We start from the raw sequence: 24,361 nt of genomic DNA, 5'->3' as shown, positions 1-24,361 counted from the left end.
CCCGCTCCTCCCTGGACCTCCGGCCTCTGGCGTCTATGCAGCCTCCAGACCCGGGGCCACCCACTTATCCCGGGGCCTTGGCCCCGCCACCCCCGAAGTCATCGATGATTACCCCAAAGGCCTCTGAGGTTGCACCCATCCTGGCTGGGCCTGTCTCTGGGAGGCCCTAGGCCAACTCTGCCCGTGTTTAGGAGGCAACAGAAAGGGGCTTTTCATTTTTCGCTTCTCAAGGAGGCTTATGAAGGTCCCCCGGACCAGAGCTGAGACCAGTGTGACCAGCTTAAGCCAGTCTTCCTTCTTGTATTTCTCCAATGACTCATGTGAGTAGAGGCAGGAAGTCCAGCATCTCCTCCTGCAGCTTCCCCTGTGGAACGTTCCGGAACCCTGGACAGTGAGCCGTGGTTCTGGCTCCAGCAGCCCAACAGGTTTCTGTCCTCCAGCCACAGCAGTGGAGCCCTGCTACCCAGACTCGGGCTCCAGTGGCGCCCCCACTTGGGCCACAGAAGGTCACAGCTTTCTGAATTCAGACCAGAGAACCCGAGATGGCTGCTGTTCTCCCAAGCAACCATGTCAAGGGTGACCGGCTAGCGGCAGCCAGCCCTTGTGCACAGACCTCTGGGCTCTGTGCTGAACCCAGGTCACCAGATGGGCTCCCCTTTCCCTCACAGTGGGTTCCCCTCCAGAGCCTTGCGTGCCTTTTCCTGCCTGTTGCAACTTGTAGTGACTCTCACCCGAAAGGATCAGGTCCTGGCTGCTTCCCGTACCCCAGACTCCAGGGCCTCTGCATATTGGCCCACCGGCTCCCGGGTCCCCAGGCCCGCCCAGACCGCCGTCCTGGGACACTGGCCTCCAGGTGCTAGTTCCCACCTTCTGCCTCACACTATATTGCAAGGGCTCTTTTAAAGACTTTGCCAAAATACGACTGCCAAAAATTCTCTAGGCTGGGCTATTTTTGGTTCTTTTAAAATAGGCAACAAGGTGGAAGTTTCAAAGATCCATCAGAGGGGTTTTCTGGGACTCCTTTTACTCTCTTCCCAAAGCAGCATCCAGCAACGATGAGAATGAATAGATTCGGGTACACCCCAGGGTGGAGCCCTCTTCTGGTGAGACCTGCTCCTCTCCTCTCTCCCTCTTCCGCCTGTCCTTTCCCTTCTCCAACCTTCTGGCAGTTCTGGATGCCCTGCTTTAGAGACTGGAGGGGGACAGCACAAATCATTTTGCCCCTAACAGGGCAACTGCTTTGGGGGTGGGTGTTCTGTCCTCTGCAGTTTCAGGCTGCTGGGCGGCAGTGATGGGCAGCAAGGAGAGCCAATCACAGGTCTCCTCTGCATTTCAAAGGCAGCCCTCTCTGTTCCCTATGGCAACGAGGAACAACAAGCTGACACCATTTCTGGACAAAGAAATTTCTCACAGGGATTTATGTAGCATTACATGTTCTGTTTGCTGTGTTTCTGGGAGAAGTGCACACAGATATTAGAGCAACGGCTCAGAAGCCAATCCTGTTTGTTTTCCAGAGGAAGGGGGAAAGTATGCATCATATAGTGTTAGGGGGCTTTTGGCCTGTGAATGGGGTCTCACAGGCCTTTCCCTGAATATGATGATCAGGCCCTCAAGTGACACCCACGCAAAGACCATCAGCTCCGCCCCCCACCCCGGCCCCGGGAGGGGGTCTTACTTGGGCTGCAATATGCTGGCAACTTCTCCCACTAAAATATTAAATATCACCTCAGGAGGGACTGTGACACACGGCAAAATAAAAAAATAAAAACAGTTCTACTAACTGACCACACAAGTAGCTTCCAAACTTTTTGAATTTTACAGCACAAACCCACTTGTGTATCATGTATGTGCAGGAATATACACGCACATATGATGACACTTAGCCTCAAACATGTGATGTACGCGGGTATTTTCTATTCCATTCCATTTTTTTTAAGTTTATTTTTTGAGAGAGAGAGAGAGAGAGAGAGAGCGGGGGAGAGAGAATCCCAAGCAGACTCTGTGCTGTCATCGCAGAGCCCAACACGGGGCTCAAACTCACCAACCGTGAGATCATGACCTGAGCCAAAACCGAGAGTCCGATGCTCAGCCAGCTGAGCTGTCCAGGCGCCCACCCCCTCCCCCATTCTACTTTTTCGATACTGTTGTGACTCTCTCAACTCACTGTTGGTTTGCAACCTTAAGTCTGCAGACACGCTCTTAGACGGAACGAAGGGCTGAAGGGGCCTGCGGCTTTGGGGGCGGGCGGCCTGGCAAAGAGCACCCCTGGCAAAGCTCCGTGGTGAGTGTGCACTGTCGCAGCAGGGCTGGGGAGCCAAGGCCGCCACTCCCCCGTCCCGTCCAGGGGACCCTGGCTAAGAGCAGAGGGGCGCCAGCGGGGAGGCAGGCTGCCCGTGCCCCTCCCTGGACAGGGACAGTGGAAAGTGAAGACAAAGGAAATGGGGCATGGGGAGACACCGGATGGCTAGGGTATACAGAGCCAGCAGGGGTCTTGTGCAAGAAATAGGAACAGGGAAGAGGGGAGATTTGGGGAACCGGCCACATCAAGTTTTAATCTTCTCTCATTTCTGTGGGCCACTCAGGTTGACGAAGGTGTCCTCATTTTAGGAAACCTCGTTTGAGGGTTTGCACGCGTGTGCGCACCACTCACGGTATCTCTGGTACTTTATTTACCCCAGTCCTTCAGGACAGCATGAACACCGGGCGAGGCCGGCCTCCCACAGGTGCCTCGACCGGAGCCCCACACCCACTTCGACCTTTAACACTTTCTGAAAAACAGATTCAATCTCACCAAGAAGAGGGTGGTTTTCACTGCAGATCTTGCGGGAGACGGGGAAGAGGGTTTGCATCAGTTACCACACAGCAGACTCAAGAACCCCGCTGTGAAAATCCGGCTGCCTGCCTTCAAATCCCATTCAGAAGGTTCACCTCCTCTGTGTGATCACTGACCTTCTTTCCCAACCTGCAGGCCGGTCGTAACAGCGCCTTTCCTCCCCCTAAGCCCCCCCACCACCCCCACCAGGAATTCAACTCCAGCCTCAGCCCGCACACTCCACTCAGCCAACAAGCCAGTGGCTGGCGGAGTCCTACCGCCAGCCCATCCTACCCCAGCAGACCCCATCCAAGTAGTCTATGCTCCTCCCTGCTCATTAGCAACGAGGAGGGAGGAGGTGATAAGGTTCAAATGAAGTCTCGGATTAATGAGACAAAATGTTTGAAAAGTACAAGAATCGTTGTAATTCATCAAAACTGCGAGGTGACATCTCACTATGAATAAAGGCAAATGTGGTGCCCTTCCCCATCTCTCAAGGCTGGTGGCGACGAGCCTGAAATGTCATGTGATGCCAGATCAAAGCAACTTATTCCACTGTCCCCTTGTTCGTCAGTGCATTCAGTCAAGACCCGCCACCCTTCCAGCACAGAACCAATTAAATGCTTGCCCTTTGGAGCTCACCTTGTAGCAGGTGAAAACAGAAAATAAACCTCAAGCGAATCTATCACGAGAGCTGAGGAGCAAGCTAGAACAGAGGAGGGGAGGAGGGAGGCCTGGGGTGAATGGTCAAGGAAGGTGGGGGGCAAGGTGCCAGATAAGGTACCACTTGCATGTAGACCTAAAGGAAAAGAGGAGGGTACCATGTGGATATCCGTGGGAAAAGCATCCAGGAAGAGGGAATGGCGTGGGCGAAGGCCCTGAGGTCAGTAAGCATTCGGGAGGCCAGTGTGGGCGGAGCTAATGAGCAGGAGAGAGTCGCAGAAGATGAAGCTAAGGGTGGGAGATCAGGACTCCGGGAGCTAGCGACACAGGGCCCTGAGGGTCATCAACAGAACTTTGGTTTTACCTGAAGATGGGAGCCATTGTAATGTTTGATTGACAGCTTATATTCTATCCAAACTAACCCTACACCTGATCTGACTTCATTGTCATTCAGCCAATAAACACAGGCCAAGAACCAGGCAAATCTGAACAACAATCAGACGCCGTCTTGTTACATAACGAATGAGGTCACAGCCGATGAAGCGTGGTGTGGGCCGGCAACTAGAAACACAAACCTCCTGGGTGTTAAAAAAGGAGGTGACTCCCTCTTGACCCAGTGACCCCACATCTGGGACTCTCCCCTCCAAAGATATAATACCAAATACTGGAAAACCATACCTCCTACCTTCAAAACTGAGCAAAGGGAATGACCATCACCCTTTATCTAATGGCCATGGTGGTGGTATTCTAAATCCGCAGATGCTGGGGTGCCTGCAGGGCTCGTCTGACTCTTGATTTGGGCTCAAGTCATGACCTCACAGTTCGTGAGATCGAGCCCCGTGTCAGGCTCTGCGCTGACAGCACTGAACCTGTTTGGAATCCTCTCACCCTCTCCCTCTCCCCTCCCCAGTGCGTGCACGCTCCCTCTCTCTGTCTGATAACAAATAAATTTTAAAAATGTAAAAAAAATTTAAACCTAGCAGATGCTAACAGCCCCGAACTTGCTGTCAGATGGGGTGAGAACCCACAGCACGTGGACTGCAGGCCACGTAGCTCTGGCCACAGCACTGTCCCTGCACGGCAGCCTTCGCTCAGCTGCTTTCAGTGGTCTAGTCCCCAGGAAGAACCAAGGGGCCATGGTTGTCACCCCCCCCCCCCCCCCCCCCCCCCCCGTCTGAATGTTCCTGTCGCTCACCTGCTCCACCCACACTGGCCTCCAGGGAGCCTCTGTGACCCAGGCCAACTAGCTCCTCAGAGCCTTTGCCTCCGCCCTTCTCTCTGCCCCGAAAACTCTCCCTACAGCTCTCTGTATGCCTCACTCTTTCGCTTCCTTCGGGTCATAGCCAGTTGGAGCAAATCCCAAATAAAACATGCATTTCCAGGACTTACCATTGTCCACCTCCAAATGGGCCCTTGGCCCGACACACGGCTTCACACCCAAGCAGGAAGGATGCCATGGGTCAGGCCCCCGGCTCGTCTTGCCAAAGGGCCCCCAAAATGTTGTGGGATGAGTTCCCTAGGAAAGGTGAACCGGCAAGGAATTCACTAGAGCAGGAGAATGCTAGACCAGGAATCGAAAAAGCAGAACTCAACTCATGACTGACTGTATAATCTTAGGAAGACACCTTGCCTCCCGGCCCTGGGTTTCCCCTTTTGCAGAGCGGAAATAAGACTGCCCGCCCTACCCCGAGGGGGCTGCTAAGGAGGACAGTGCCCGTGGGGCCACGTGGCTCACATGTCCCTGAGAGGGGCCACGATGCCCAGAGGAAGGACACAGGGTTGTTGTTCAAATGCTGCTGTCATTCCTAGAGATAAAGGCCCGGCCCAGCTCTCCTGGGCTAGGAGGGGTGGTTTTAATTTCAGATGTTCACGATCAACTGCGGTGGGTGAAAATCACATTTGCCCCAGTATTTTGGGGGGATGTTACCTAGTGTTTTCTTATTAACTTTCAGGGGTACCTTGCCCATGCTGTGCTAAATTGACAGACAAACTTCATTATCCATTCACCGAAAAGCATTTTCTGCGGAATCGGTGCTCCGGCCCCCACTGCAGCTGTGAGAAGTGTCGAGGCCCCAGCACCTGGGAGGTGGTGTTTTTCAAACCGCAGCTGGCAATCCATTAATAGATCATCAAATCACTTGAGTGGGTGTGACCAGCATCTTTTTTTTTTTAATGAAATAAAATACAATAGAAAATAGCAGGAGGCTTCATACCTAGGAAGGGTTGGTATTGTTTGTAAAACTTTTGTTTTAGTCCTGCGTGGATGCCCACGAGTGTGTGTGTGTGTGTGTGTGTGTGTGTGCCCTCAGGTAAAATGTCTTTCTCACCGTGGGTCCTGCTGAAGAAGCCTGAAAAGCCGCTAAAGGAGACACAGCTCCAGTGTAACTTCTCCCTTTTCCTCACTTTGGCTGACACGTCTTCCTTGGGCGCCGTGGGAACTGCAGGTTCCGCCCACTTTGGGAGGAAATATCCAAGATTAGTAGAGTCTGAATTAACAAGGTTTGTTATATTCAAAGAAATAAATAACAATGGGGTTTAGTTTGCATTCCTCCTGCTCTTCCTGAACAGTCCGGAGTGGAGAACGCTGGGCCCTCATGTCACTGTCACCTCGTTGTCTGAAGGCTTTGGTCTGCAGGGTCAGCTCCTTCTCTCTCAATCTCTCTCTCTCTCTCTCTCTCTCGCAGAAGTTCCTAGGCAGCCTTTAAAATATTTGGCTAAGTGAGGTGCCTGGGTGGCTCAGTCTGCTGAGTGTCCAGCTTCGGCTCAGGTCACGATCTCACAGTCCATGGGTTCGAGCCCCGCATCAGGCTCTGTGCTGACAGCTCAGAGCCTGGAACCTGCTTTGGATTCTGTGTCTCCCTCTCTCTCTGCCCCCCTCTGCTCACACTCTGTTCTTTCTGTCTCTCAAAAATGAATAAACATTACAAAAAAAAATATTTGGCTAAGTGAATGAATGAATGAACCAGCAAACCATCCGCCCCAAGCCACATCTTTCCTGTCCGCTTCATGTACCTCCAGTTTCACCCTGTCACACTTCACCCACGAACGGCTCCCCACAGACGACTCTGGTCCGGGCCTGGGCTCAGAGCCAGTGGCAGCTCCAGAATGTCCACAAGGTTTATGATGTCATCATGTGTCAGGAGGAGAGTCCAAAGGACCTATCTGGAATCCTTATTGCCATAACACCATGATTCCCTTATTTAAGATGTGGTTTGAGGCAGATCTGGGGAGCTGTTGAAGGCTGGGTGTCTTGGCCCACCCCTTGACCTCGCCACTGTGTCCACTTCTGCATGGAAACAGAAAAACCCCAAGGTCTGGCATCTGCCTGCCCGAGGCCGATCAAGAATCTGCTCTAGAACACCACAGACTTCACTTCCCAGGGGCTCACCACCCTCACCAGCTCTGACTTGGTTCTTTCTGGCCAGCTCGCATTTGGGGCAGTGTAAGGGACTTGTGTCTTGCTGTGCACCTGAAGCCTGGGACCTAGGATTCATAAAGTCAACTACAACTAGGATTCCCACACCCTGGGGCATTTTAAGGCCTCCGGGGTAAGCTAAGGCCAATGTTGGGCGAGCTGGTAGGAAGGAATCCGGTGTGCCTGGGCTTTTGTGGAGCTGAGTCCATGAAACGGTTCTCGGGGAGGGCAGCTGGGGTGTGCAGTTTCCAGTCTGGAGGCCAAAAGGGATCTAATTAGCCCTGTAATTGCCAGATCACCCCTGTTCGCTGTCCCAGGTAGTGAGCATTAAAAAACAGCAGATTCACAAATTCATGTTCTCATTACACCTCTAGCTAATCAATGTGAATTTCCGTGAGTGATTTGCAATGTAGATGATTTTTCATAACTACCACGTTTGAATTTCCCTCTACTATTTTTTCACATGGACACAAATAAGTTCATTCCACAGGAGGATCTCACAGGGCTGACACCTGAAATGACAGTCTCAGAGCTTCTCTAAGTACCTAATCACTGCTCTGTAATCAGCAGGCCACGTAAATAGCCCTGGTTCATCAGCCTAACTAGAGTTTGCTAAACACCAGCTGTATTGTACTTCCTAAAGCCAGGGGACACAGAACTGGCCTAACAAGCCTCGAGGACACGATTAAAGGGACCGAGGACTGGAGTGGACATCCACCGGGGCCTCTACGGACCCTGTGGCCCACGCCCAGGTGTCTTGGGTGCGTTCCTGTGCCTCCCAGGTGGCACCCTTCCCCTCTTCTGGGGGCCTGGAGAGTCAGCTGGGCAGGGCTCTCGTACCCCATCCCTGCCATCCCCGGGACGTGGCCCAGGATGGCCCGGTGGAGGTGAGGCCCTGCCCGGGTGGCCATTCAAGCACTCAGGAGGCCCCCGGGGTGGCTGACACAGGAAATGGCCTTTCCTCCCTTGCTGTTTCTTTTTGAGTGTGAGGCAAACTAAAAAATTTCCCCACAGATGGTAAAGGAACCGAAGTCGGACACTCTAACTTTGGTTTGGGGATTTTGCTTTACATACGGGCACTTCATTCTGCAACTCCAAATGCAGAAACTGAGCTGTCGGCCCCGGAACAAGGCTCTTCGGAGCGGCTTCCAGGCCACCCCCTGGCCCTGGGCCTCCCTCGGACTCTGTCCTCTGTGGGGAAACAATTTGAATAGGCTGGGGCCTGTCTGAAGCTGCCTGGGGGACCACGCGGTGGGCCTGGGACAATCCTTCCACGCTTCCATTCTGTTGGAGGGGAGGGAGGTGTCTTGATTCCAAAAAGAAAAGAATGTTTAGAAAAGGATCAGGGAGAAGTTGCCCAGCTTGTCTAGAGCCTTGATTCCGTTTGTAAGGATAAATAAAGTTGATTTTGCCCCAGAATCAGTCAAAAATAACATCCACCTGTGTATCTTTGAAACAGTCCCTCCTTCCTACACTCACAATGTCCGCTGGACAGTCGAGGAATGGGATCCACTCCGAGCCTGCTCTGCTTTTAAGTCCCAAAGGGGTGGTGGTGGGCGCGATTTCTCCTTCCTCCTGCCCTCCCTCTGCTGGAGCTGCAGGCCTTCCTGGGACGGGCGCGAGGAGGGCAGCCACGAACTTGCTGAAATCGTTTTTCGGTGGTTTTTGCCCCTGGACCAGGGTCTGGCGACCACTGGGGCATCAAAAGACCTGAACCTAATAATGCGGTAGAATCTCTCCCATTGCCCAGAAAAACAAGACAGCCTAAACACGCTCCTGACACCTTTTGTAATTAGGCAACTTTTAGCTCTACCCATCAAAGTTTGGATCCTTTCCAAAACGCCGTGATTTCACCCAAGCCACTCCTTGCCACCCAGTATCCCTCCGTCACCCCCCACTCTTACCCGCCAGTCCCCATCACCATGCTCAGTCTCCTGGGGACAAAGTCCTCGCTCTCCCCACTACTCGACCTGTAGACCCGGCTGTGAAGCAAAGCCTGAAAAGTGGGCAGCCTTTGTGGGCTGGGAGTCAGTGCCAACACCTCTAAACTACATCTAAATCCCAGCCCTCTGCCTCCAGGTACCACCTCTTTCCTAACTTCTCCCGGCTCTCTGGTCCTCGAAAACTCCAGCTCACCTCACAGAGCCACACTCCCAAGACTGGGGGCTTGCATCAAAAGGCCAGAGACGGTGACCGTGGCCTGAGAGGAAGCGCAGGCAAAGTTTGGTTCCTTTGGAAATGGGCAGGCTTCCAAGGTTTCCAACGGAGAAGAAAGGCTTTTAACCTGCGGCCACCGACCCTCCTCCTGGGCAACCACAAAGGCACCCACTGTTCTGGAAGTTTCTTTCCTGGATTCTCTAGTGGAAGGGAGGTTAGAGGGGCAGGACGGCTTGCTGGAGAACAACGAAGATCTGTCTGGCTACAGACATGAGGGTCCCAGTATATAGGACCTTTCGCTAACATTCATGGATACCGCTGTGGGCCAGGCATCTTGAGAGGCTCCAGGAATGGAAAGAGAGTTGCGACTAACAGGGCAGATACACACACGCACATGCGTGAGCTTGCACGCACGGAGGTAACCTGTGCACAGGGTGAGAACAAGGACCAGCAATTCTGGACGGGAAGCCCCTCCCGGTTTGTGTTCCCCGCGATGACAGGGAGATGGACATTGTCTAAGATCCGTGTATAGTCACAGTTACTGCCCAACAAATTTGTTATCTCTCGAGGCTTCTGTGGGTCAGGAAGCCGGGAAAAGTCTAGATGGGCAGTCTAGTCTCTCCTCCAGGTGAGTCAGACGGTGCTCACGTTTGAACAGCATGGGGCTGAGCATCTCTCCACGTGGGCCGGTTTGGGCTTCTTACAACATGGCAGCCTCAGGGCGGTCAGTCAGCTGGAGTCTTCGAGAGTGGGTTTCCAGTAAAATCTGTCGGGGAGGGAGGGAGGTTTGGGGGCAGGGAAGGGGAAAGAGCTGAGCAAGGGAGTGGGGGCCCAAGTGAAGTCTAGCTCTCACTGGTGCCCAATGGGCTCAGAACCACAAATCACACCACAGCTGCCCCTGCCTTGAAGAAAGGGGGGCCAGCCATTTTGTGCCACGGGCCATGAGCGCCACCCACCCCAGGCAGAGACAAAGAATATAAGCTGGGGTGTGTGGCTCCCATCCGCTGGAGCCTTTCTCCGGAGAAGGCCACTGTGAGCTGTTAGCAGCCCACGCTCACAGCATTTGGAGAATGGGTACATAATCCCTGTGAAGGAGGTCTACGTGGGGCTCTGTGGTAGGCTGCAAAACGCCACAAATTCCCCCTATCTGCACCCATGTCCTTTTGCATGGGACTTTGTCACTCCTTCATCAAGAGGAGTCTATTCCCTGCTCCTAAGTCTGAGCTTGGCCATATGATCTGCTTTGGCCAATGGGACATTAGCAAAAGGGATACATGCCAAGGCTTGAAAAGCACTGGCTCATGGGAGCTTATGCTCTCTTGTGGCACTTGGAACCCTGTGACCATGGAAACGAGCTCAAGCCAACCTCCAAAGGGGGCTCATGGAAGAGAACCGAGGCATTCCAGTTAAGGGCCTTCATCTGCCAGAAACGTGCACCCAGCCATCCTAAATCATCCAGCGCCAGCAGAGACACACGAGTGAGCCCAGGAGAGCCCAGTAGAACCACCCAGCTGAGCCCGGCCAAAACTGCCAACCCACAGAATCAAAGGCCAATAAATAATGACTATTTTAAGTAACTAGGTTTCCGAGTTGTTACATGACAAGGCTCTCTAATACAGGTACCAACAGAAATCTAGGTGTCCCAAAGGCCTGCAAACCCTCGATAACTACATGGATGGGAAAAAAAGAGGGACTTTCTCCTGGGTCTGGACTTGGCCCTCTGACCCTCTGACCCTCTGACCCTCTGACCCTCTGGTATGCTACTCACACTGGTCTGCAGAGCCCTCAACCAAGAGTATTCCCTAAACACCCGGTGTCCCCCACCCCGTAAATGAGATCTCTGGGCCAATCAGAGGCTCTGGGGCTCCTGAGAATCCTGGAGGCAATGGGAACCAGCCCTTGAAGAATTCCCAGAGCAGTGCCCCCTGCCCAAGCCCATGCGTTTCATCCTTGGGGCTCTGACCTCTGGGGCCCCAAACTTTGGGTTTAGACAAAAGTCAGGGTCACTGGGTCACCTTTCCAGTTGTCACAGCCTCAAATTAGAGTCAGGGAACTATGTCAGCAGGTTTGGGAAATGCCAAGCTGCTCCTTGCAAAAACACTTTTTGGGTCTCTTGGATAAAGATTTCAATATTAAACATTAAGATTTTGCTATGATTAAATTCTCACTGGGCATGAAGAAAGAGCTATAACTCCATTCCAGTGTAGTATTTGAAGGGATTTAGTGCTTTTCTATTAATTTTTTTTTAAATGTCAAGGGTATATATCTTTCTTTGAGGACTCAGCCTATGGCAAATTTCAGATTTAAAGAGACCCAGCAATGGACATACGAGACCAAAAGGGGAGGTGAAAATCTACAATTCGAAAATTATGAAACTGCTAAGTTCTCAGCTAATTCAAAAATCATCTCAGCGGAAAATTTTGTATGCTTCCCACACATAATCAAAGAGATCTGGCTTGGAATTGCAAAATGAAATGAACCCTTGTAAGAGCTCACTTTCTGAATAAAATGATCAAGCTGAGATCAAAGGCATCAGTGAGTGATCAGGCCTCGTTACAAAAAACCCAAATGAAGGGCCATGTTTACACTATTACAAGGAAACAGGCTGGACCCTCCTTTTCCCCTTCCCAGCCTGCCTCCCTCTCTCCTCAGCCCTCCCTCGAAGCCAAGAAAGCAAGCAGAAGCTACTGTCTCCAATTTTACGGAGCAATGAGATTTGTAGTAAATATTTATTAGCTGTTTAGTAAATACAATTAAATTTCTGGCTGAGCTTTACACGGCTATTTTATTCAAATTAGTTAAGGTTTCCTTTCAAATCCAAGTGGATACCGTGGAGTAAAGCCATGTAGATGTTAAAGAGCAAACGACAAACCAGTGCTGATTACAGCAGGAAGGCAGGGTCGTCCTGTCTCTGAGGACCAAAGGGCCCGGCCAGGGAGCCAAAGCCGCAGCAGATGCCCACGTCCTGTGCCCTCTCTGCCCTCTGTGAATGGGCACCACCACCTCTGCCCAGTACAGTGTCAGAGAAACCTTGGCTCCCTCCCCAGGAAGCAAGCGGGCACACAGGTGCCCTGTCAGGGCTGGGCACATCCCCTCCAGCACCCGTGTCACTGAGATCCACCAGAGAAGGCCTCTGGCCAAGGTCCTACAGTCCCCAGACAGAACGGTCTGGACCACAACCTCCTCTCTCTCCAGTGCTCAGAACACTAACCCAACCACTCACCCCTGAAATATGTCTGTGTTGTCACCTCCTAAAAAAGACTTTCACCTGCAATTTCATTCCTTGGTATCTACTCTAGAGGAATGAAAACATCTGTCCATACAAAAGTTATTCATGAATATTCATAGCAGCATTAGTCATGATGGCCAAAATGTGGAAACAACCAATGCCCATCAGCCGATGAATGAATAAACACAATATGGTGTATCCATACAATGGAACAGTAATCAGCAATAAAAGGAACCAAGTAGTGATATACGCTACAGCGTGGATGAACCTTGAAATTATGTTAAGTGGAAGAAGCCAGACACAAAGGGCCACACACTGTATGATCCCATTATGTAAAATGTCCCAAACAGGCAAATCCAGAGATAGAAAGTAGATTAGTGGTTATCTGGGGCTAGAGGGAGGGAAATAGGGGGTGACCACTACATGACAAGTGGTTTCTTTTTGGCGTAATGAACTTGTTCTAAAATCGATTGTGGTGATGGTTGCACAACCTTGCGAGTATACCAACAACCACTGAAATGTACAGTTCAAAAAGTGTGCTGTATGCAAATTATATTTAACTTTTAAAAAGGACTTTGGGTGGGTGTGGTGACCCTAAGCTCCCCCACCTACCAGCTGTGGGCCTTTAGGTGACCTCTCTCAGCCCCTGTCTTCCCGGTTCCCCAACTCGGGCCCTGGGGCGACTGCGGAGCCGGCGCCGGACTCTGGGAGCTGCTCGGGAGCCCCACTTGGGACAAGCGCATGCTCAGTCCCTGCAGTTCCTAGCCCTTCATTGGACCAGGCAGACACTGCCGTGCAACTCAGGGGTAGACTCTGATTGGCTAAGCCGATGACTCTCCTGGCCGATGATTGGCTTAGCACAGTGCATGTGACCCAGTCTGAGCCAATCAAATGTGACTGGCTGCCCGCCGAGGTCTCCTGGCTCGAAAGACTCAGAGGTGTGGGTGATTTCCTTTTCCTGCTGGTGGTTGGGTCTGCAGGTGGCTCCCAGAGTCTTGTCAGTCACCTCACAACCATTTGGGGACACACCGGAGCATGGAAGGGTGAAAGTGTGAGAGGATGGCCTTTCAAGATGGCACTGAGGGGCAGCCCAGAGCTGCCGTCCTTGGGAAAGGACACCTGCGTTCCTTATCGGTTAAACCACTTCGATCACGTTGCTGTCACTTGCAGCTGAAAGCATCCTAGTGGCAGAGGGGGAGGTGCAGAGAACCCCAAGCTGTAATGACAAAGGGCAGGGGTCACTGGTACAGGCTGTCCACTGTCCGATTAGTCATGGCAGTGGGCTTGTTTTCCAAATAGGTTTTCTTTTCTTTCTTTTTTTTTTTTTTTAAGTTTATTTTTGAGAGAGAGAGGGAGAGAGAGAGCACGAGCAGGGGAGGGGCAGAGAGAGAGAGAGAGGGTGAGAGAGTCCCAAGCAGGCTCCGCACTGTCAGCACATAGCGGAGGAGAGGCTCAAACTCGTGAACCAGGAGATAATGACCTGAGCCGAAATTAAGAGTCCGAGGTTTAACCAACTGAGCCTCGCAGGCTCCCCCAGATAGGTTTCTAACTAACCACTAGCTCGCTTTCTTTTGGAAACATGCACTCTTCTGTCCAGCTGTTTGCTCGCAGGGAGCGTATTTCCTCACCGTCTGTGATGGATACGTGTGCTGGGCTCAAGGATTTGTTGCTAGAAAAGAAAAAAAGACACCTTGCTTGTGTGAGAACTTTGCCACTCACTTGACTTTTTCTTTTGTGTGCTTTATCCTTGACATGGAGCAAGACGGGATGTCAGAACCCGCCAACACCGTGACCCCCGGACTAAGTTCCTAAGGCTCCCCAAAGGAGGCGGCGGTTAAACTGCCTCTCAAGACAAGCTGGGGCTTTCCAGGCTCAAGAGGAGAGAAGGCGTCTTCAGGCACCGAGCCCGAGATGGGCTGAGGCAGGGAGACACCGGGATGTTGTGCGCTCAGGACCCAGAGGGGCAGCAGGGACCCGCAGCGTTTGTTGCTAGCCGTGGTGGGGAGCTCGGGAGCACATCTGAATCCTATCCGTGGTCGCCGAAGGAGGGGTGACAGGGTGCTCAGACCCCCTTCGGGAAGGGAAGTCCAGCCAGAGTGTTGACCAAGGCAGCCGTGGGCAGAGGGCACAGCCGCTGTGACCAACCAGGTGTGAGGACAGTGATGCCAAGAGTCTGAGCAGAGGCCCGGACCCCAGCTGGCAGGTGGCAGGTTGGCCTTGATCTGAGGTGGGGCTTAGGCTGTGGCTTCAACAGGACTTGATGGCCAACTGGATGTCAGAGGAAAGAGAAGGCGGAGTGGACGCGGGGCTTCTGGTGCTCCGGCTCAGGCACCTGGGACAGGAGGTGCGAGGGTCTGGGTGTGACGATCTCGGATGTGGAGAGAGAAGGTCCGCCCGTGGGGCCCTCACCGGGCATTCCTTCCCGGCAGGTGGCATCACGGTGGTCAGAGGCCTGCTGAGTCAGGCCCTGAGCACCCCCAGTCTCCATGAGCCCAAGCGAGCGCCCCGGAGGAGGGAGGAGAGAATCCGGGGAGGGAAATAAGGTCCTAGTGATGAGCACAGTGGACATGTATGATGTTCGGGGTAGTAAAAATAACTTCAAACCCAACCTCCCCCCTGAGGTGCTAAAATCCCCCAGTTTTAGAGAGCAGTTAACTTTAGCAAGAGTGGGATTAAGCCAGCTCGATGGAAGACAGTTTCCAGGTCTTCTGAGGCAGCCTCGTGGAGTCCAGCAGCTGGTACTACCCCTGCCTCAGTTTCCCCATTGTCAGTTGTCAGAATTGCTCCCTCCCACAGTTTCACCCCAGGAGCCACCCTCGCCCTTGAACTTGAGACCCCGGATGGGAAAATGAAGCCTCAGTCACATTTGAGCCACCACTCATGCCCCAAGTTCATGGTCCTGAAAACCCAGCCTTCTCTCCAAGCTTCCAGCAGAGATGTATAAAGATTTAATAGCTGAGGGCTGTAATGAGGACTTAGATTATTAAGATCTCATTTCTCTTTGAAAATATCTCATGAAGTATTCTCTTAAATAATTAAAACTAAATTCCACCTATCAAAATAAATGAAAAGGCGTGTTTGGCTCTGGGGTGTCCTCGAGTGACTTCTCAGGGCCACAAGCGTTTTTCTGCGTGTGCTCTGTCACTGGAGGAATTGGCTCACATATCCTGGACTTTCTAAACCCACCCTCTCCTCTCAGGCCAGTGTTGTTCACGTTGACGCTGGCTGAGTGACCAACCTTCCCAATATACCACCGTCCCGAAGATACGCAGACAGGCAAAAGAGTAAAAAAAAAAAAAAAAAAAAAAAAATGCTGACATCAGATGTTGGCACCGATTGGCCAGCCCCAAAATAAGGATTTATATATATTCCAAGAATGCAATTTTGTCTATACTTAGGAGATGAAAGTCAGCCTTGCTGGACGGTGAGCTCATCACCTCCCAGGACTCAGCCGGCGTCTGCCTGTGGGACCTCCCACCAGCCTCTCTGGGCACCAGGGGCCTCCAGCTGGGTGACTTGGTGGCTGTTGCTCCCTCGTGACAGGTGTTGGGCTGAGGCCATTGAGATGGGCAGCAGAGGGAAGGGAAGACAGGCTGAGCAAGCTGTACTGATTGGACCTTCTTTCTCCGCACGGCTGGGACACAGGTGTCTGTTCTCCCCGCTCCACACACCCTCCGGGTCCGGTGCCGAACCTTCCTCCCCAGAGCCCCATTGACACGCCACCCAGGAAGGGCTCCTCCTAGAGGCCGTTGGGGCTGCACGCACCCGTTTCCTACTGGGTGCCAGGCTCTCTGCGAACCTCCCTGAGCCAGAGTCCCAGTGCCCCAAGCCAGCAGTGCCCAGCTGAGTCCCATTCCAAAAACTGGGGCTGTCGCTGGCTCTGGGGCTGGGACCTCACAGCCCCTCCAAGGCTGCACGAGTCACTCTGATGTATCACTGATGTATCACCGCTCTAGAACACACGGTGGCTCCCAGGGACAACCAAAGGTCGGAACCCTGAGCAGAGCTAAGCAGATAATTAAAGAACCATGACGGTGGGCGGGGGGGGGGGGGGTGCTGACTCAACCCCCCGGGGGGAGGGAATGTGACAGAGAATAAGACGTGGTCCCGACCCTTAAAGGGCTTCCCTTTAGTAGGGAAATGACTAATGTCCACAGTGTGGACATCCCAGCGTGTGGGGGCCTGGGGTCACCACAGGGGGCTCCCCAGAGGCGATGCCTGAGCCCGTCAACGGAGGGTGTCCCAGCAGAGGGCACAGCAGGAGCAGGGGCTGGAGGGGGCAAAGGGAGAGTGGAGGCCAGGGTGCTGAAGGCCCAGGAATCTGGGGTTTACCTGAGGGCCAAGGGGAGCCACAGAAGGGGGGCGACCTGGTCAGATATACATTGCTGATGGAGGTGGCATAGACTGGAGTGATGGCCTGGGGACCGGGAAGGGGGGTGGCAAACCAGGTGATGCTCAGGATCGAGGCTTGGGCGGCCGGGTGGAGGACAGTGACACCGCTGAGATGGGGGACCCAGGAGGGGCTGAGGATTGGGAGAAGGGCCAGGCAGGAGCAGGTGCCAGGAACAGGTATGGAATTGGGTGTTGGTCCCCGGGCTGCCTTGACCTATGGTGCACACGTGGCCCAGGAAACAGGCAGTGGCCCACCAAACTCTCAGTTGCACCTCAAGAGAACATTCTGGTGACAAGCAGGCAGGCTAGTTCACCTGGGAAACAATCTAGGAGGTGTTTATTTGAGGGTATCATTTCTGCCTGTGGGTATCAGTAAAGTTATTTTCATGGTAAATTGGGGAGGAAACTCCATGAATGCTCTTCCCCCCCCCCCCCACGTTGGCTCTGGGTTAAAAAGAACTGCTCCCCAAGTCCTGGGCGCACACCCAGGCCCTCACCCCTACTCCCCTCCCACCTGAGCCCATACCCCAGCCTCCAGACAGAAGGCCCTGGCACTCAGTTGTAGCCTTAGCTGGCCCTTCCCAGGATTCCAACCGTGAAGGAGAAGGAGGAAGGGGGAGTGGCCAGGGGCCGGGAGGGGGCATGGGAGCCGATGCGGGGCCCCTGAAGGTAGGTCTTAAGAGAAGCCACGCGGAGCATCTTGAAAAGAAAGGGCGGTCTGTCAACCATGCTAATCATGAGAATGATAATCATGACAATGTGGTAGCTCATGGCCACTGCTTGCTCCCCCCAGCACCTGAGCCGACCCCCATCATCTCCCTTCATACTCCCCACCACCCCGCGAGGAGGCTCCATCATCTCTGAAGCCCAGAGAGGGGAAGGGACTCACCGAGGGTCATGCAGCGCCTGAGCGGTGCGGGTGGGGTCCGAGCGCCGCTGCGTGGACCTGGCCTCCCACGGCCCGGGGTGGGCCGCCCGTGAGCCGCTTCTAAGACAGGCACATAACTCAACGATACACACGGCATAAAACACAGACGCTTCCAGACAGACGGGTCTGCGTTCTCAAGCTCTGACACCCCCTCCTGGGGCCTCAGTGATTTGTTGTCAAGAGCCCCACCCTGAGCCCCGACACCCTAAGCCCTGGACTCCTCTCCCAGAGCGGCCCTGGGGTGGCCATCCTCACCCGTGCGGGCTTTGCCACGGTGGTGGCGTCATCCTCGTTCCTCGTCACCCGAGGCCCGGCCCTGGTCTTGGGGTCACTGAGCCCCCGGGCAGGAGGCCTCCTGCAGGGTCATTCTGGGGGCGGGGGGCGGTCCTGGAGCACATTGCCGTGGCTGAAAAACAAAGGCTTTTGTTGGCGTTTAACTCTTTTTCAACGTTTTGTTTTTTTGTTTTTTTTGTTTTTTCTTATTTTTGGGACAGAGAGAGACAGAGCATGAACGGGGGAGGGGCAGAGAGAGAGGGAGACATAGAATCCGAAACAGGCTCCAGGCTCTGAGCCATCAGCCCAGAGCCCGACGCAGGGCTCGAACTCACGCACCGCGAGATCGTGACCTGGCTGAAGTCGGACGCTTAACCGACTGCGCCACCCAGGCGCCCCTGTTGGCGTTTAACTCTTGACATCATCGTCACCTTCTTTCCCAAGGCCACGTGGTCTGAAGAACACACCCCGGCCAGGACCCACGGCCCAGGTCTGACCTGCTCTTTGGGTGTCCCTGGCCTGTACCCCGATATCTGCACAGCCATGGTGGACAGTGCTGGACGAGGCCAGGTCCTGTGCCAGACCCGTGCCAACCTCAAGGGTCAGCAAAGCCACGGGGCCAGCTCCCAGCACGAAGCACTGGGGTTTGATCACCCCCAGGGGCAATCCCCGACCACCTGGAACAGGGGTCTGTGGGTGAATACTCAGCCTTTCCTCCCGAGCAGCCTCCCAAGGTGCACGCTAGATGATTTCTTAGGGTCCCCAGCAGATTGAGCCCCGGGGCTTTGCAGAGGTGACCAGCTCCAGCCCCCTGCCTGCCGCGGCTCTGTGTGGGTCCCTCCCTGCTTCCCCGGACCCTTTCCCGGACGAACTGCCTGCACCCAGGCCCTTGTTCTCCCTCTGCTTCCTGGGTACTTGCACGGACCCTCTGACCTCCCTGAGCCCTGACATCCTCGCCGGGAAAGAGGAATAGGGATAAGGGCACACGTCACCTCAGGAGGCTGGAGGTACCTGGGCTGGGCTCATGGAGGCACCCGGCCAACGGAGGAGGGAACAAAATGCTCAGTCCCACTCTTATTCCTTGTGGATTCCTGCGGTATTATTATTTGTTGATTGTTGGTCTAATTCTTGTTGATTTGCTGATGATTATTTGTTGACTCTGGGCTTGCACAGCCACAAATATTCACATATCTGAAAGCACATTCCCTGCCGTTTCCTGGCTAATTCAAGCAAAACCCAGAATGTTCTGCCTGGGTGCTCAGTGTCTCGCTGTTGCCAGATAATGGACGGGGAGAGGCCCTGCCCCCACCTGCTCTGGGAAAACAGAATGATTAGCCAGAAAGACTTCACGGGGCGGCGGCAAGCATTGCGCACAGAGCCAGAGCGCAGCACAGGGGGGGGTGCCCTCCCCCCGCAGGCGCCACTGAGGCTTTGGGGACGGGCACTGATGGACAGCCACACACCACAGTCGTCCCCCTCCCCTGGGGTCCAGCCCCTGGGACTAGCGCCTGCAGGATGCTGCCTGGGCTGTCTAGATAAATCCCGAAATGCTAATGCATTAAGGTACATATGCAAAACAGGTGACATCAAGCTCTATTCCCAACACTTGCAGCTGGGCTGATGGCAACTGTGGCAGCTCGGGGACGCACACCGTTCATGCACAGGGCCTGGGGCTGGGCCTTGTCGACGCAGTGCGGCCCCTCAGTGCGGCCCCTCAGTGCAGCCTGGTCCAGACACCCAGCTCTGGGGTGAACTCGCTCTGTCAGGGAGCTGGGGACACGGGGCGGATTTCTACAGCAGGAGGACGACAGTCTGCAGGAAATGTCACAGATTCTCCTCCAGGTCTCGCAGGGACATGTGACAGCCGCAGTCCCGGCCATGCCAGCAGGGAGGGGAGGTCTCTAGGCCGAGAGAGGCTGGGACACCATGTTTACCGCAGCCTTGGAGCCGAAGTCACTAAAAATAGCTGGGGCCTTGCCCCCTGAACCCACTCCGCCTGGCCACCCGGCAGGTGGTGGGACAGGAATAGGCAGCCAGACCCCAGCCTGCAGGCACAGGGAGCCTCTATCTCACGGGGGAATGAGCCAGGCTGTGGGACCCTAGATCCTCGAGCTGAGCGAGCTAAGCTGCAGAAGGGAATGGGGAAGGGTCGGATCCGGCCACCCTGGGGACCCCAGTCCTGCTTGGGGCTGGAAAGTGGGCCCAGTATGGTGAAGGGGCAGGCCTCGCCATTTTGAAGGCCAACCACGGTCCCTGAAGCCCCAAAGCAGTACCCCGGACTTTGGAGCCAGAGCGGGGGGTCCTGGCCCCTGCAGCGGCTCTGTGACCAGGGCGAGTCCCTTAACCAGCCTCCTCACCTGCAGTCCGAGCACTGTGAGTCTGACCTCACAGGATGACAGGAACGGGGACACCCAAGGAAGGGGTGGCCGGGCCTGGCACCCAGCTCGGGGGCAACAGAGGACCTGTATACTGTGGCCGATGCTTCAAGGGCATCGGAGAAGGTGGACGTGAGCCGGGCCACACAACAGGGCGGGTCTGGGCATGAGCATTTCAGTCCCGAGACGCAGGGGGAACAGAGACAGGACCCGCTCCCAGCCCCCCAGGCACGCCCTGTGCCCCTGCCGGCTGATAAGAATAGGCTGCTGCCTGATGGGTTTTCAATCCAAACCTTCTCGGAAGTGACATGTTCTGAGGCTAAAAAGGTTCGGTCACCAAAATACGGCAGCCAGGGCGCCAGAGGTCTGAGTACAGGGCTGAGCCACACTCTTTGACATCGACCTCACGTTTTCAAAATATCACACCTCGTGACTATCCCCAGCACGGCCTGACGGGCACAGGGGTTTTGTGTCTGACTGCCTTTTTAACTATCAGGGCGCGCAGCCCGTTCCTGGGCCCGGGGTCAGCGCCCCGCGGCGTGGGAGCTGGGTGCACGCCGGCCTGAGCCACCCACATCGGTGGAAGGTACGGACCTGGGGGCAGGAGAATCCCCCTCGAGAGGTTGGGAAGAGGGTTCGCAAGACTAATTTGGGGTTTTGAGAGCGTGACCACGGCCCAGTCCTGTCCTCAAGACTGCCTTTCTCCCTGCAGCGTCCAGCATCCCTGAAGCACCCGCCGTGAGCGCCGCACACATACTGTTCGTGCTCAGGGGCCGCAGCAGGCAGCCTGGCGGACAGGAAGCTCCTTGTACGAGAAACATGGTCCCCACGGCCCAGCCATCAGGGGTGGGCACTCCCTCCACGCCAGACCCTGGCTGGATGGTAGAGGAGAGGGGAGAGGAGCCGGCACCCACCTGCCCACAGTCACGTGTGGCCCAGCTCGGCTCCCACGGCACCGCGACAGAGGGCAGGGGCCCGAGCCGGGGCACCCTGGACTGGGCAGACCAGCCCCCCGCAGCCCCGCCGGCCTCTCTCTGCCCAGGTTTGGCAACGCTGGCCAAGCGAGCCACCCTTCCCCGCCTTGCCTGCCCGGCCGAAGGCCTCCTGAGCAGACAGCAGGCACCATGTGAGTTCTCTGCTGCTGTCATAAAGCGTCTGTTTGGGGCAGAGGGCTGAGAAGTGGGCAGACTCTCCTTCTTACGTAACCCTCGGCTCCCGATCACTGTTGCCAACCCCCTGGTGGCTCCCTGCGTAGCGCGCAGGAAGCCCAAACCGCGTGGCTGCGGTGGCCTGGCCAGCCTCACGGGACCCTGCCGTCTCCCTCTCTGTCTTCCCCAGATTTGCGCCTGGCCACTCCAGCGGCCTGGGGACACAGGCGGGAAGGCAGGGGCAGGCCCTGGGCAGCCTCCAGGGTTTCTACCCCTCAGAACCTTCTGAGGAGCCACGGCCCCTCGGCACCCACAGGACATCCTTCCAAGTTTGTGGGCGGGGGCGGTCTGATGCTCCCCAGGCTGACCGCTTCCCAGACGTCCAGGAGGGAAGTGAGGATCCCGTGTCCCGCCCACCACTTCCACTAAAGCCTCTGCCTCTGGGGACCGCACCCCACTTGTGAGGCGTTCCCTGCACGCCTAGGACACAGCAGCAGGCAGAAGGACCTCCGGGGACATGTAGAGCACAGTGGTCCACTGGAAAGGGGAGCCCAGGGCAGGGGATGGGGGGCGCAGCTTGAGCCTCACCTGGAGTCTGACGACTGTCACCCACACTAGGTGTCTCTTGGAAGTGGACAGGACTGAGGCTGGAACCTGCCTCCAGACTTCTGGGCAAAGCTAGAGGGCTCAGGAACCCCCCCCCCCCAAATGGCTTTCCCCAGCCTGCCAGGAAGTCCTGAGAATAGTAATAACCCCAAAGTCACTGGGCCCCCCTCCCCACACCCCACATGCACACAGGCCCTCGATACCTCTGCAGTTGTTTCCAGTTGTTCCTGGAACCCAGGGTCCCCGGGGGCTCCCCCCCCCCCCCCCAGCCAGGCAGCTCCTCGGGGGCCTATGTTAACTGTGTGGCCCTCCCTTCCCCACCCCTGGGAACCGCCCAAGAGTCAGCCCCAGGAATTGGGTGGGGACAGCCATCTCCCTCTGTGACCACGGAGGGCCCTGTGCTGTTCACTGTTGCCTGGGCAATGGGGAGGGCTCTTCCAGAGCCGGCTTCCCCCGCCCAGCCTCAAGTGTGTGGGGTGAAGCCCACCAGCGCCTCCCCCCGAACCTGAGTCTCAGCTAGGCTTTCCCCCATGGTGACTGCAAGGACCCAGGCAGCCACCCTTGTTCAGGCTGTGATGCTCTCCCCTCTAACCTGCCCACCCCGACCCTGACCAGCCTTGGAGATGTAGCCGGGTCCGCCCGTCTGGGCTGCACCCGCCCAGCCGGCTGGGGGCTCCTTTCTCCTGAGCCCCACAGTACTGACCGCTCCAGCGCCGGGGGACTCAATTACCTGGAGAGGAGCTGTCCGGACAGGTGTTCAGCAGCAGGGAGGGAGTCCACAGAACCCCCCAGATCACGAGCCCTGGGCTCATACCCTCGCCCGCATCACTTCCTTGCTGCAGAATTTGGGCGAGTCTCGAAATTCTCCAAACCCGTCTCATCAGCCAGCGGGACAAACAGCCACTGCGGGGCGGGGTTGGGGGGCAATGGCACCACACGGGGGGGCTTCCGTGAGGTCCTCGCGGACTCAGAAATACAGGCAGGGGCAGGCCACGGGAAGAGCCAGGGGCTGCGAGGGAGGTGGCAGTGTCTCGCGCTCCAGTGTCCAGTCTCGGTGGCAGGGGTGGGTGCAGCCCGCAGGGTCCGTGGCCCGAGCTGAGGCAGCGGTGTCCTCACGGCCCCATCACCACCGAAGGGCCGGCTGAGCAGGAAGACGGACCCTGTCCTTGGTCTCTAATAACGTGCTTCGCCTTAAAGCCGATGCTGGGTGATATCGCAGGGATATCACCTGGGCTCACCGTTTGCAAAGTGTAGCTGTGCCCAGACTTTTCCTGGCAGCCTACCTGTGCCTTATGTATGTAAGCACGTAGCAGGGAGTTAGACCTTGCGTTTTTATCCAGTCCGACAATATTTACCTTTTAACCGGAGTGTTTATTCCATCTACGTGGACTCTTTCGCCATTTTGCCGTTTGTTTTGTCTCCTCTTGGTTGGCTCCCCTGCTCTTTTCCTGTCTTGTTTTGTGTTAATACAACACTTTTTAGTATATATTTTTTAATGTTTATTTATTTTTGAGACAGAGAGAGACAGAGCATGAACAGAGGAGGGTCAGAGAGACAGGGAGACACAGAATCTGAAACAGGCTCCGGGCTCCGAGCTGTCAGCACAGAGCCCGGCGTGGGGACCGAACTCACGGACTGTGACATCATGACCCGGGCTGAAGTCGGATGCTCAACCGACTGAGCCGCCCAGGCGCCCCAGTATTTTATGATTTTCCTATTGGATTTTCGGCAACACGTCTTTGCATATATTGTTTTTTCCAAAGGTTGCTCTAGAGATTAAAATATGCATTTTAATTTATCCCAATCTACACAGAATTAGTTTTGGATTACTTCAGGTAAAACTGAGCAGCAGCACATTTCCATCTAGCTCGCCCTTAGGGGTATCGTCCCCTATATCATGTCGATATTATAAACGTAGCAATACAGTGCTATTACCTTTGCTTTAAACAATAATGTCTTTTAAAGACATTTTTACAAGTTTTTTAAGTTTTATTTTTATTTTTGAGAGAGCGAGCGAGCAGGTAGGCTCGGCACTATCAGCTCAGAGCCTGATGGGGGCTGGACGCCATGAGTCGTGAGATCACGACCTGAGCTGAAATCAGGAGTTGGATGCTAACTTAACCAACTGAGCCACCCAGGTGCCCCTTGAAGAAAATTTTATTTTAATGTTTATTTTTGAGACAGAGAGAGACAGAGTGTGAGCGGGGTAAGGGCAGAGACAGAGAGGAAGACACAGAATCCAAAGCAGGCTCCAGGGTCTGGGCTGTCAGCATAAAGCCCGACGTGGGGCTGGAACGCACAAACCGCACGACCACGACCTGAGCTGAAGTCGGCCGCCCAACTGACTGAGCCACCCAGGTGCC

At 55.0% G+C, this 24,361-nt stretch overlaps 1 long non-coding RNA gene across 1 annotated transcript; it reads right to left on the bottom strand.

Annotated features, from left to right (window-relative positions):
• Window positions 1-5,618: 5,618 nt before the first annotated feature.
• LOC122467989 lies at window positions 5,619-6,610 on the bottom strand. The gene is made up of 2 exons (XR_006293128.1): window positions 6,488-6,610; window positions 5,619-5,929 (listed from the first exon to the last, which is right to left on the bottom strand). It is a non-coding gene; the product is annotated as an uncharacterized LOC122467989 (long non-coding RNA).
• Window positions 6,611-24,361: the final 17,751 nt, after the last annotated feature.

Source organism: Prionailurus bengalensis, chromosome B3, assembly GCF_016509475.1.
Source record: "Prionailurus bengalensis isolate Pbe53 chromosome B3, Fcat_Pben_1.1_paternal_pri, whole genome shotgun sequence".
NCBI classification, from domain to species: domain Eukaryota; kingdom Metazoa; phylum Chordata; class Mammalia; order Carnivora; family Felidae; genus Prionailurus; species Prionailurus bengalensis.
Note: the sequence above shows the minus strand (reverse complement) of the source record. Positions and strands in the feature narration are given on the sequence as shown.